This window comes from Mobula hypostoma, chromosome 7 (genome assembly GCF_963921235.1).
Source record: "Mobula hypostoma chromosome 7, sMobHyp1.1, whole genome shotgun sequence".
Classification (NCBI taxonomy): Eukaryota; Metazoa; Chordata; class Chondrichthyes; order Myliobatiformes; family Myliobatidae; genus Mobula; species Mobula hypostoma.
Window position 1 is genome coordinate 10,103,197 of NC_086103.1, and position 12,248 is coordinate 10,115,444.

Genomic DNA, 12,248 nt, shown 5'->3' on the forward strand with positions numbered 1-12,248 from the left:
GCCCTTCGGCCCATCTGGCGCGATACTAACCTAATTAATCCCATTTTACCCGCACAGGGTTCATTTCGTCATATAATCCACTCCACCCACCCCACCCCCAGCCCGTTCACGTGTCTGCCTAAATTCCTCTAATTTCTTATCGGAAAAATCTACGAATTCCGAGACAGCGTGTTCAACGCAATTATCACTGTCGGTACAAAATGTTTTCCTCTCTAATCTCCTTTAAGCAGTACTGTTGCACACGTACGTACTCCGAGATGCCCGTCTTAAGCCACTACCCTCTATTATTTGAACCCTCATCCCCTGAAGCTCGAGATAAATTAAGTTCGTCTAACTGCACCTGATGGGCAATATCAGAATCCAATCACCATCCTGGTGAAACACTCCTACTTTTCTTCAGAAACTCTCAGATCAGTCTGGCGTCAAAACGGTACACACTACTCCAAACTTAGTCTAAATAATGTTACATACAGCAGCATATTGTCCGTATAAACGCCCCAACATATAAAGAGAAGCATGCTGTATGCCATCCTCACAATACTATCTACGTACGTCAAATATTTTCAATGTTGTGATGTTGTTTTGTGTGCCCCATGGGCATTTATAAGAGCATTTAAGATCTATTTCCATTTAATGCCAAACCAACTGTTATGATATAAATTTAAACGTAACCTACGGAAAAAAAATGGGGGGGGGGGGTTATTCAGTGAAAGAACCAAGCTAATTTGGATGTTGAAGGACCGGAAGCGGTCTGTCATTTTGTATGAGAGAGCGATTGGCTGGGAGACGAAAGGAGCTTGTTTTATTGTTATTGTTATTGTTGTTGTTGTTGTTGTTGTTGGTGTTGTTGTTGTTGTTGTTGTTGTTGTTATTGTTATTGTTGTTGTTATTGTTATTGTTGTTGTTGTTGTTGTTAATGTTGGTGTCCAGGTTCTGCTAAACATTGTGGACGTACTATTTTAAAGCCGGAAAGTGCGGCGACGCATGTGTGCTCCGAGCAGATCCATTGGTTGCGTTGGCTGTTAACGCAAACGAGGCATTTCGCTATATGTTCGATACTCATACAACGAATAAACCAATCAAAATCGGTATCAAATACATCGCCAAATGAATCGAATCGCCTTATTTCTGGAATGCCACTTTAGATAAACTGCATACTACAAGGCTGCTTCAAATATTTTAATATGATTTGAAATAATTCCTCTTACGCACTTACCTTTACAATTTATTACACTTCACATTTAAAATCTATAGAAGTCATCAGGTTACATGAAAGTTTGAACATAAAAACCGGTATACATACTTGTAAAATTCTCGGAAAGACGAAATCGAATGTCTACATATCCTCAGTAGTTCATACAGAATGCTTTCCAATGTAATCGCAATTTTGACGACATATTTCTCAAGCAAAAATAATTTTCTCGACCTATAAATATATCTAGATGACAACAATGTTAGAATGATAAAGGTCATGCGGTGTTCAGTAATCGGACTCCTATTATAGCAAACAGCTTTCAGTTTCAGATGCCTGAAATCCAGACAGAAAGGCGTTATGAAGAGCAAGTTTGGTTCCTTAACCGAAAGTAAAAATAAACACAAACAAATGGGTTAACAAAACATGTGCTGGAGGAACCTAAGTGTGGAGAGAGAAGAGAGGCAGTTTAAAGGGGAGTAAGTGGAGATAAAGGGTACAGCAGGGTGACAGGATGAATGTGAATGCAGCTAGCTGGTTACTCAGAGTGGGATTAAATAATGAAAGTGTGGGCACGTGGCCAAGTAATTAAGGCATTCGACTAGCGTCTGAAGGTCGTGAGTTCGAGAACCAGCAGAGGCAGCGTGTTGTGTCCTTGAGCAAGGCACTTAATCACACAGTGGTCTGCGACGACACTGGTGCCAAGCTGTATGGGTCCCTGCCCTTCTCGAGGTACCCTAGTCCCTTCCCAAGGTTGTATGGAAGACTGCCGGTCTTCCATACAACCTTACCCCGACCTGCGCCCTGGAGAGTGAAGACTTTCCAGGCACAGATCCATGGCCTCGCAAGACTAACGGAAACCTAAAAATGAAAGGGAAACGTTAGCGGATAGTTTAAGGGCAAATGGAATGGCAATCGAGCGGCGATAGGGAAAGCACATAGGAGTAGGTGATGTGCGACGTGGAGGAAAGGGGACGACGGGGTATGGCAAAGAGATCTAAAAATGGAGGACCAGAGCAGGATCAGATGCCAGTGGCGCGGTGGGGCGCGGGAGGAGGAAGAGAGGGGAGACTGTGGTGGCAACAGTGGTAAATATTATCTGAAATGGGAAATTTAATGTTCATATGATTAGGTTTCATTCTATGGGTTTGGGTTGGGCCTCTCCCTGGCAATAGAGAAGAAGGAGTATGAACAGGTCTATGTCGGAATAGGAAGGGATTGGGAAATGACATACATTTGGGAGCTCGGGGTAGCCATTATGCACAGAAAACAAGAGCTCTGAAAGTTGCTCACTTAATGTTGGCTTTACCTCACAGATTCAGCTGGAAAAACATATAGCTGTGGGAATTACCACGTTATAGTAAATATCAGTGGATAGTTTGTCTCCTGAGAAGGAACAGGGGGATTTAGAAAACAAAGAATAGCAGCCTGTTTTGGTTCCATTTTTTACCTCTCCCCCATGTCTCTCATTATCACCTCCTTATAAGTATCCATACATTGCTAATGACTACCTGCTTAGCACCTCAAATTTAACATGCCCAACCCCTCCCAGTTCTATCAGACTTTTTTTTTGTCTTCCTCCATATAACAACTATCTGGCAGCTTCCCACATACGCACCTTCCGGTCCGGTGTCTAGCTCGTTCGGCAAGACGGCTTTCACCCCTCCTCTGCCAGTCAATCACGGCTGTTTCCTATCTCGGCACTCCTGCCTCCTCTTTATACCAGCACACCTTCCTCTCCACACTTAGAGATCCGATGATAGTTTCGACAACAAATTACTCTTCCACTTGACACCTCCTCCAGCTCCTCCAGATTCTTTCGGTTGTGGTTTATCCAAAAGCAAAAGGAATATTAACTTGAAAAATTAATTCGAAATTTCCTGCATTACTGGACGCTGAAATTCCCGTCAGTAACTGAGTTACTCTATTGTGCCTCCGAATCACTGCGATCTTAGTACTGGGCCTCTGATGTTGAGACGGCGTATGGGTTCAATAAGAGAAAATTGTTCTTCGCAGACTAGCGGAGACAGATATTCTGAATAATGGTGCGTTTGTGGTCCTGAGACCACACGGACAGTTCCGTGATAGCGTAAAATTTCCTCCATTGCAAGCCTGGAATCAAACGTATTGGGAGAGAGCAGACGGGAGGATTAAAATATTCATTCATATCTCTGTCCTGTTTACATTTGATACCAATCTGAAGAACAATGATTACGAGAAAGAAAGAGAAAGAAGTGCAACCGAAAATGACGATTAAATAAAGATTTATATCAGAGAAATGTTCGGGACTCGCCATCAGGTTACTGCTTTCAGCCGTTCTTTCAGTTATGTCGTGGTAGATAGTGGTACCACTGACATAACAGGAGGTCCTAAAAGAGGAAGACAGGAAGTTAGGAACCAAACTGAGAAGCAGAACCTACAAGGTAGTAATCTTGGGATTACTACCTTTGACACGCGACAGTGAGGATAGGAAGAGAAGGAGAGACAGATGAATGCTTGGCTGAAGAATTGCAGCACGGGGCAGGGATCAGATTTCTGGGTCATTGGGACCGCTTCTGGGGCACGTGTAACATGTACAAAAGGGACGACTTGCATGTGAATGAGAGGGGACCAATATTCAAGTTTACAAGAGCACTTGGGAATGATTTAAATTAATATGGCTTGGGATGGAATCCCGGATGATACCGAGGATGAGCTAACAGATTAACAAGTAGATGATGGATGTAACATGAATGTAAGGATGGACAAACCAATAATTAGGTACAAATGCAGACAGAGCAAAGGGTTAGATTGTACCACAGAGAGGCCGAAAGATTCAGGAGAGAATGTGTTGTATTTAAATACGCTTGCAATTGGAATAAGGTGGACGAACGCATGCTTCGATTAGAGATTGGTGGGTATAACGTTGTGAGAATCACTGAGTCCTGACTGAAAGAAGACCATAGTTGGGAGCTGAACATGAAAGTATATACTTTGTATCGAAAATACAGGCAGAAATGCATAGGTGATGGTATGGATCTGGTAAGAAATGAAATTACATCGTTACAAAGAGATGACATAGGGTCAGAAAATTATGAATCTTTGTTAGTAGAATTAAGAAACTGCAAGTGTAAAAACAAACCATTATGGGAATCTTATATAGGCCTCCAAATAGTCAAAACGTGGTGTCAAGATTACAAAGGGAGATGAAAAGGCATATAATAAGCCTAAAACACAATTGTAATGGGGCATTTCAGTATGCGAAAAGTTTGGGAAAATCAGGTTTGTGTCAGATCGCAACAGAAGCAATCTTCTGATTGCCTATGAGATGGCTTCTGGAGCAGCTTATGTTTGAGACTACTCGGGGAAAGGTTATTTTAGATTTTATTAGGAAGCTTAACTTAAAGCAAAGGAGTCAGTAGTCATAATAAAAATGAATTAATACTGCAATTTGAGAGGAAGAAGCATAATTCTCATGCATCCGCATTGCCATGCAATAAAGCGAATTACAGAGGCAAGCAACAGGAGCTTGTCCAGGTGGATTGGAGGAGGATACTGGCGGGATGACGGAAGAGCAGAGATGGGTAATGTTTCACATGATGCAGTATAGATATGTCCCACAGAAGAAGAAGTTCTCAAATGTCAATGCTAGTCACCCGTGGCTAACAAGGGAAGTTCAAGGATGCATACAAGCCAAGGAAAGGATGTATTAGGTAGCAAATGTGAATGAGAAGATGGATGACTGTGAAGCTTTTAAAATCTAACAGAAGGCAACTGAAAAACTATAAAAAGGGAAGAGATCAAATATGAGGGTCATCTAACCAACAGTAAAAAGCGGGATACTAAAGGTCTTTTTTCAGTTATATAAAGAGTAAAATGGAGGTGAGAGTTCATATTTGACCACTATAAAATGACGCTGGTGAGGTAATAATGGGAGACAAAGAAATGACAGATGATCTTAACGTTTACTTTGCACCAATATTCACTGTGGAGAACACGAGCAATGTACCGGGCGTCCATGAGTGTCAGAGAGCAGGTGTGAGTGCTTTTGCTAGTACAACGAAAAAGGTTCTAGGCAAACTTAACTTCTTAAGGTGGATAAGTCACCCGGACGAGATAGAATACATCCCAGAGTCCTGAAAGAGTTTGCTGAAGAGATAACAGATGCATTCGTCATGATCTTTCTACTTGTTTCCTGGCATGGTCCCGGAGGACGGGTAAATTGGAAACGCAACTCTACTCTTTATGAAGGAAGGAAGTCCAAAGGAAGGTAATTATATGCCAGTTACCCTAAGGTCAGTGTTTAGGAATGTGTTGGAGTATATTATTAAAGACAAGGTATAGGGGTATTTGGAGACTAATGATAAAATAAGTCAAAACCAGCATGGTTTCAGTCAAGGAAAATCTTGCTTGACAGATCTATTAGAGATTTTCGAGGAATTAGCAGGCTTGGGGGACAAAGGGGAGGCAGTGGATGTCATTTACTTGGACTTTCAGAAGGCATTTGATAAGGTTCCAGGCATGAGACTGCTGAACAGATGAAATACTATGAAGTTACAGGAAAGATACTGGCATGGATAGAGGAAAGATGCCAGAGACTGGTGATCTTCTTCAGTGGTCAGTATTGGGACTGCTACTTTTCAGATTGTTTGTCATTGATTTGTATAATGGAATTGATGGCCTTGTAGCAAACTGCGCAGAGCATAGTGTAAGCGGAAGAGTAGGTACTACTGAGAAAGCAATGCGACTGCAGCAGGACCTACAGAAATTGGAAGAATGGGCCAAACAAAAAAAGTGGCCAATGGAAAAGTGTTGGGATATGTACGATAATGCATTTTGGTAAAAGGAACAATAGTGCGGACTATTGTTAAAACAGAGAAAAGGTTCATACATCAAATGTGCAGAAGGACTTCGAAATCCTCATGCAAGACACCCAGATGGGTAATTTACAGGGTAAGTCAGGCAGCACTGAGAATATTGCCAACAGTTTTGGGGCCCATATCTCAGAAAGGATGTGTTGTCATTGGAGAGACTCTGGAAGAGTTGATACATGAGGAACATTTGGCAACTTTGGTCCTGTACTCACTGGAATTTACATGAATGTGGGAGTGGGGGGGGGGGCGGGGGAGGGATCTCATTCAAATCTACCGGAAGTTAATACTGCTAGATAGGGTGTATGCAAAGATGCTGCTATGCTGCTTCCTATGGTGGGAGTATCTAGAACTAGAGAGCAGAGACTCAAAATTGAGGGGCGACCTTTTAGAATAGTGGCAAGGAGGATTTTTTTTTTGTTTGTTTTAGCCAATGAGTAGTGAATCTGTGGAATGATCTGCCACAAACTGCGATAGAGGCCGTCTGTTGGTACATTTAAGGTAGAAATTGATATTTTCCTGATCGCACAGTGCATCATAGAATTTGGCGAGAAGGCAGGATCCGGGATTCCATGATGGAATATTGAAGGAGACTCGATGGCGTCAATGACCTAGTTCTGCCCCTATGTCTTTTGGTCTCAGGAACATGTTAGCTCAGCAACTATCTCTTCGTCAAAGTCAATAGATTTCACTCTAATCACTAAGGTACCGCGAGGTGTGTCCTCTCTTAAAATACTTCTGTAAATTTCACTATTAAATGGGTTGTCATTTATATCCATTCCGGTGAGGTTGTTCCATATCTCAGACGGATCCCACCGTCAGTCGCAGTTGGCAGCAGTCAAAAGGATGCCTTCAGCTCCCTGACTGGTGGCTTCTCCAGCAACAGCTCGGACATTTGAGTATAGCCCGCAGTTCTCTGCGTTTTAAGATTGAAGTGCTGGGTGGAAATTATCGCGTATCAACGATTGCATGTATTCCAATGTCGGGATTTTCCGCAGTTTGGAGACGAAACCGCATTCCTAGTATTATCACTTCTGATATCTGTAAGACAATACTGCTATCACGGAAAGCGGTGAATTGTCATTTACATCAAGAATTGTCATTTCACCGCGATGCAATGCCAGAGGATTTTCCAGTCTTATTTCAAAAGGAATTAAACACAGAAATGCAAGCAGCACACACAAAATGCTGGAGGAACACATTAAGCCATGCAGTATCCAGGGAAAAGGGCACTGTCGACGTTTTGGGCTGAAACCCTTCAGAATCTGAATCAGGTTTATTATCACCGGCATGTGACGAGAAATTTGTTAACTGAGCAGCAGCAGTTAAAAGCAATACATTATATAGAAGAAGAAGAAAAAAGACTGAAAACACAAAATAAGTTAATAATAAATAAACAAATAGATTACAGTATACGTATATTGAATAGATTAAAAATCGGACAAAACAGGATTACTATATACTAAATGAGTGCGGTAGCGTCCATACGTTTCATGTCTATTTATGAATCGGATGGCAGAGGGGAAGAAGCTGTACCTGAATCGCTGAGTGTGTGCCTTCAGGCTTCTGTTCCTCCTGCCTGTTGGTAACAATGAGAAAAGGGCATGCCCTGGGTGCTGGGGGTCCGTAATAATGGACGCTGCCTTTCAGCGACACCGCCTCTTGAAGGTTTCCTGGGTACTTTGTATGCTCGTACACAAGATGGAGCCGACTAAATTTACAACACTTTGTAGCTACTTTCGGTCCTCTGCAGTAGCCCCCCTCCCCCATACCCGACAGTGATGCAACCTGTCAGAAACCTCTCCACGTGCATCTATAAAAGTTTTGGAATATAATTGATAACATAGCAAATCTTTTCATACTCCTAATGAAGTATAGCAGCTGTCTTGCCTCCTTTATAACTGCATCGTTACGTTGGGACCAGGTGAGACCCTCGGAGATTTTGACACCCTGGAACTTGAAACTGATCACTGTCTCCACTTCTGATCGTCTACGAGGATTGATATGTGTTCCTCCTTCTTAACATTCCAGATGTCCACAATCAGCTCTTTCGTCTTAGTAACTTTGAGTGCCAGGTTGTGGCAGCGACACCACTCCACTTGTTGCCATATCTCACTCCTCTCAACACTGACTGGTATTCTAACAACAATGGTTTCATTGTCAGCACATTTATAGATCGTATTTGACCCATTCCTAGCCGCACAGTCATCGGTATACAAAGAGTACAGCAGAAGGCTAAGCACACACCCCTGAGGTGCACCCGTGTTGATTGTCACCGAAGAGAAGATGTTATCATCAATCCGCACAGATTGTGGTCTTCCAGTTAGGAAGTCCAGGATCCAATTGCAGAGGGAAGTACAGAGGTCAAGTTTCTGCAACTTCTCAATCAAGATTGTGGGAATGATGGTGTTAAATGCTGAGCTATAGTCGATGAACAGCGTCTGACATAAGGGTTTTTGTTCTGCAGGTGGTGTAAAGCCGTGTAGAGAGGCATTGAGATTGCATCTGCCGTTGACCTACTGTAGAGATAGGCAAATTGCAATGGGTCCAGGTCCTTAATGAGGCAGGAGTTCATTCGTGTCATGACTAACCCCTGAAAGCATTTCATCACTGCAGGTGTGTGTGTTACCAGGCGGTAGTCATTAAGGCAGCCCACAATATTCTTCTTAAGCAGTGGTATAAGTGTTGCCTTTTTGAAGTAAATGGGAACTTCCGCCCTTAGCAGTGAAAGGCTGAAAATGTCCTTGAAAACTCCCACCACTTATTTGGCACAGATTTTCAGAGCTTACCAGATATTCCATCGGGACCTTCTGCACTGCGAGAGTTCACTCTCTTTAAAGACAGGCTAACATCGGCCTGAAAGACAGAAATGACTGGGTCATCAAGTGAAGCAGGGATCTTCACAGCTGTAATTGTATTCTCCATTTCAAAGCAGGCATAGAAGATGTCGAGTTCATCTGGTAGTGAAGTATCGCTGACGTTCATGCTGTTGTGTTTCCCTTTGTATGAAGTAATATCTTGCAAACCCTGCCAGAGTTGTCGTGCATCCGATGTCACCTGTAACCTCGATTGAAATTTTCTCTTCTCTCTTGACACAGCCCACCGCAAATCATACCTGATTTTCCAGTATAGGCCTGGTAGGCCAGACTTGAATGCCACAGATCTAGCCTTCAGCAGAGGACGTACATCCTGGTTCGTCTATGGCTTTTGATTGGGTATGCACAATAAATCTTTGTAGGCACACACTCATCCAGGTTTTAATGAAGTCGGTAAAAACTTCAGTATACTCATCCAGCATCAAAATGGAATCCCTGAACGCAGTCTCTGCCTACACTCAGGGAGTAGAAGTATAGCCAGGTGATCAGACTTTCCGCAGTGTGGGCGTGGAATAGCACGATAGGCATTCTTGAGGGAGGTGTAGCAATGGTGTGGTAGTGTGGTGTCTCCTCTAGTATTGCAAGTTGAAGGTAATTGCTTCGTGATCTTTTTTTTTTCAAAATGACCTGGTTAAAATCTCCCAAAACGATGGTGAAGGCGTTAGGTTACGCTGTTTCGTGCCGGTTGATCCCATTGCTTAGATCATCTAAAGCCTGATTGACATTTGCCTGAAGTGGAATGTATTCTTCTATCAAAATTACCCCGGAGAACTCCCGTGGTAGGTTAAAAGGACGGCACTTAGCTGCTAGATATTCCAGGCCTGGTGAGCAGAATTAGGACAGCACATATATATTTGTGGACCAAGTAGAGTTGAGCATGAGGCATGCTCCTTCACCTCTGCTCTTGAGAACTATAGATCTATACTGACAATGTTTAGTAAACCCGTCGATCTGAATCGCCCCATGCAGTACGGAAGAGGTTAACCGGGATTCCATGAAATAAAGGACACACGCGGTTCTAATGTCTCTTTGATTCAGCACCTTAGCTCTGAAATCATCGTCCTTATTCGCCAGAGACTGCACGTTTGCCAGCAAAATGGTCGGTATTGGGAAATTAAAACCCCGTTTCCTTAAACATTTGTACTCCCGATCTATAGCCACGCTTCCTCCGTGGAATCCTACACTTCAGTCCACAATCAGTGTTGTTTCCCACAGTTTTAAGCAGTGATAGTTCGTTTAAACGCATCAAGACATCTTAGTTGACTGTACTGACCTTGGAAGCAGTTGTGCTTTTAGCTGTATCAGGCTGAAACGAGAATTTTTAATCATATCCATTGACAGTACTGCTGCTGCTCGAGTCCCCCATAGGGGCCCCGAAAGTAACGTGTTTGTGATTGTAGAAAACAGAGATGATTGTGCACATTCCTCCCCCCTGTGATATTAGCCATTTCACCAATGGTCAAAATTTCATTATTCAAATCCACCTTAATATACTGTCCATTGGCTTCAGAGTTATCTGCATCCGCAGACATCGCAGACATCTGCGATGTTTCAGTCCCAAATCATAAGCGTTATTCCCAACACAGCAGCTAATTCAAATTCCTCAGGAATGATATAGTGAATATGTTCGGAAAACAGATCCGGTGTGCATAGGAGAATTAGGAAAATATAAGTTTTGAAAGCAATGCCGAGGCTGGTCGCGGAATTCGCCGTTGCTCCACAAGGAATTATTTTCTGAAACCACCCCCGCGCTCGGTGATACCAGAACACTAATCTCAGAAAGAAATTATTACGTAATTAATTCTCCGCTACGAATGGAGCTTACGTGATTATTATTTTTTTTTCCAGTTTGGCTCCACATCCTAAACGCATGCTGTTCGTTTTTCTCGCAGATTCTCATTTTTTGCTGTAGGATGTTGAGGGGTGGAGGGGGCCGTGGTGAATAGATCCGTCTCTGTCTTTGTGGTTCTTATTGGTTCACAACGACAAAAACAGCCCCTCTCTTTAACTACATTGACATTTTTAAAGCGAAATCCCCCCAGTGAGAGTTTACCGATGTACAAAAGTAAAATATAGCAACACACAGAAAACACAGAGGAACTCAGCAAGTCAGGCAGCATCTATGGACAAGAGTTAACAGTCGACTGTTTAATCTTTTCCATCGGTGCTACCCGACCTGCTGAGTTCCACCAGCATTTTGTGTGTGTGTTGTTTTGGACTTCTGGCTTCAGCAGATTTTCTCATGTTAATTATATACAGCCTTCGGCAAACCAGCTAACACTATCACTGTCTGTGTCCAACAGTTACCGATGACTTTTTTTGGGCGACGCAACGATTTTACATTATTCCCTTTCTCACGAATTTAACTGTAATGCAACCAGAGGGACAGATTAGTTCAACCTCTGTAATCGGGAGGAAGAACCTTTTGGGACAACAATGATCGCCGTTACATTGTTAATAAACGAGGTAGACAGGCGGAAGAACGTGCCCGTGACTGGCTGGCACGAGTGGAAAATCATACAGTTAAGTATCCTGCATAAACAGATACACAGTGGCCACTTCATTATGAACATCTGTATACCTGCTCGTCAATGTAAATGTCCAGTCAACTAATCATTTGACAGCAACTCAATGTATAAAGTTACGCAGACGTGGTGAAAAGATTCAGTGGTTGTTTCCGTCAAACATCAGAATGGGGCGTAAATGTGATATTTGACCTTTCCCATACAATAGTTGCGTGTGCCTTACAGGGTGATTTGAGCATCTCAGGAACTGTTGAGCTCCTAGGATTTTTAATCACAACAATCTCCGGAGCTTACATAGAATGGCGAGAAAAAAAAAAAGAAACATCTAGTCAACGACTGCTCTGAGTCCGAATACGCCGTGAAAATGAAATATTAGGGAGATAAACCGGCAAACTAACTCTAGCTGATAGGAATGTATCAGTAACCCAAGTACCCACACGTTACAGCAATGGTGCGCAGAAGTGCGTCTGTGAAAAAACACGTGGAACGTTCAAGTGGATGGCTTACAGCAGTAGTACATGAATATGCATTCAGTGACCACTGTATTAGATATGGACGAATTGGTAAAATGGTAACTGAGTGTACGTATATCCATCACTAAATACAGTTGCAAGGTGTATTTGAAATATGGACGGTGCTTTTGTTACATTCTGTTCTACGACTAAAGAGGGTGATTGATAAGTCCGTGGCCTACGGTAGAAGGAGATGGGCTATACAGGTCTCGTTGCATGCACATGCAGTTGAACTCTTTGAGTGATCAGGCAGAAAATTTGAAGTTAGTAACACATCTCCTTCTACCTTAGGC

The 12,248-nt window shown here is 42.7% G+C and overlaps 1 protein-coding gene across 1 annotated transcript in view; it reads right to left on the reverse strand.

The window, feature by feature from the left end:
• The window catches only part of LOC134349875 (uncharacterized), a 102,553-nt gene that overhangs the window by 15,092 nt on the left and 75,213 nt on the right, over positions 1–12,248 (reverse strand). The window lies entirely within an intron of this gene.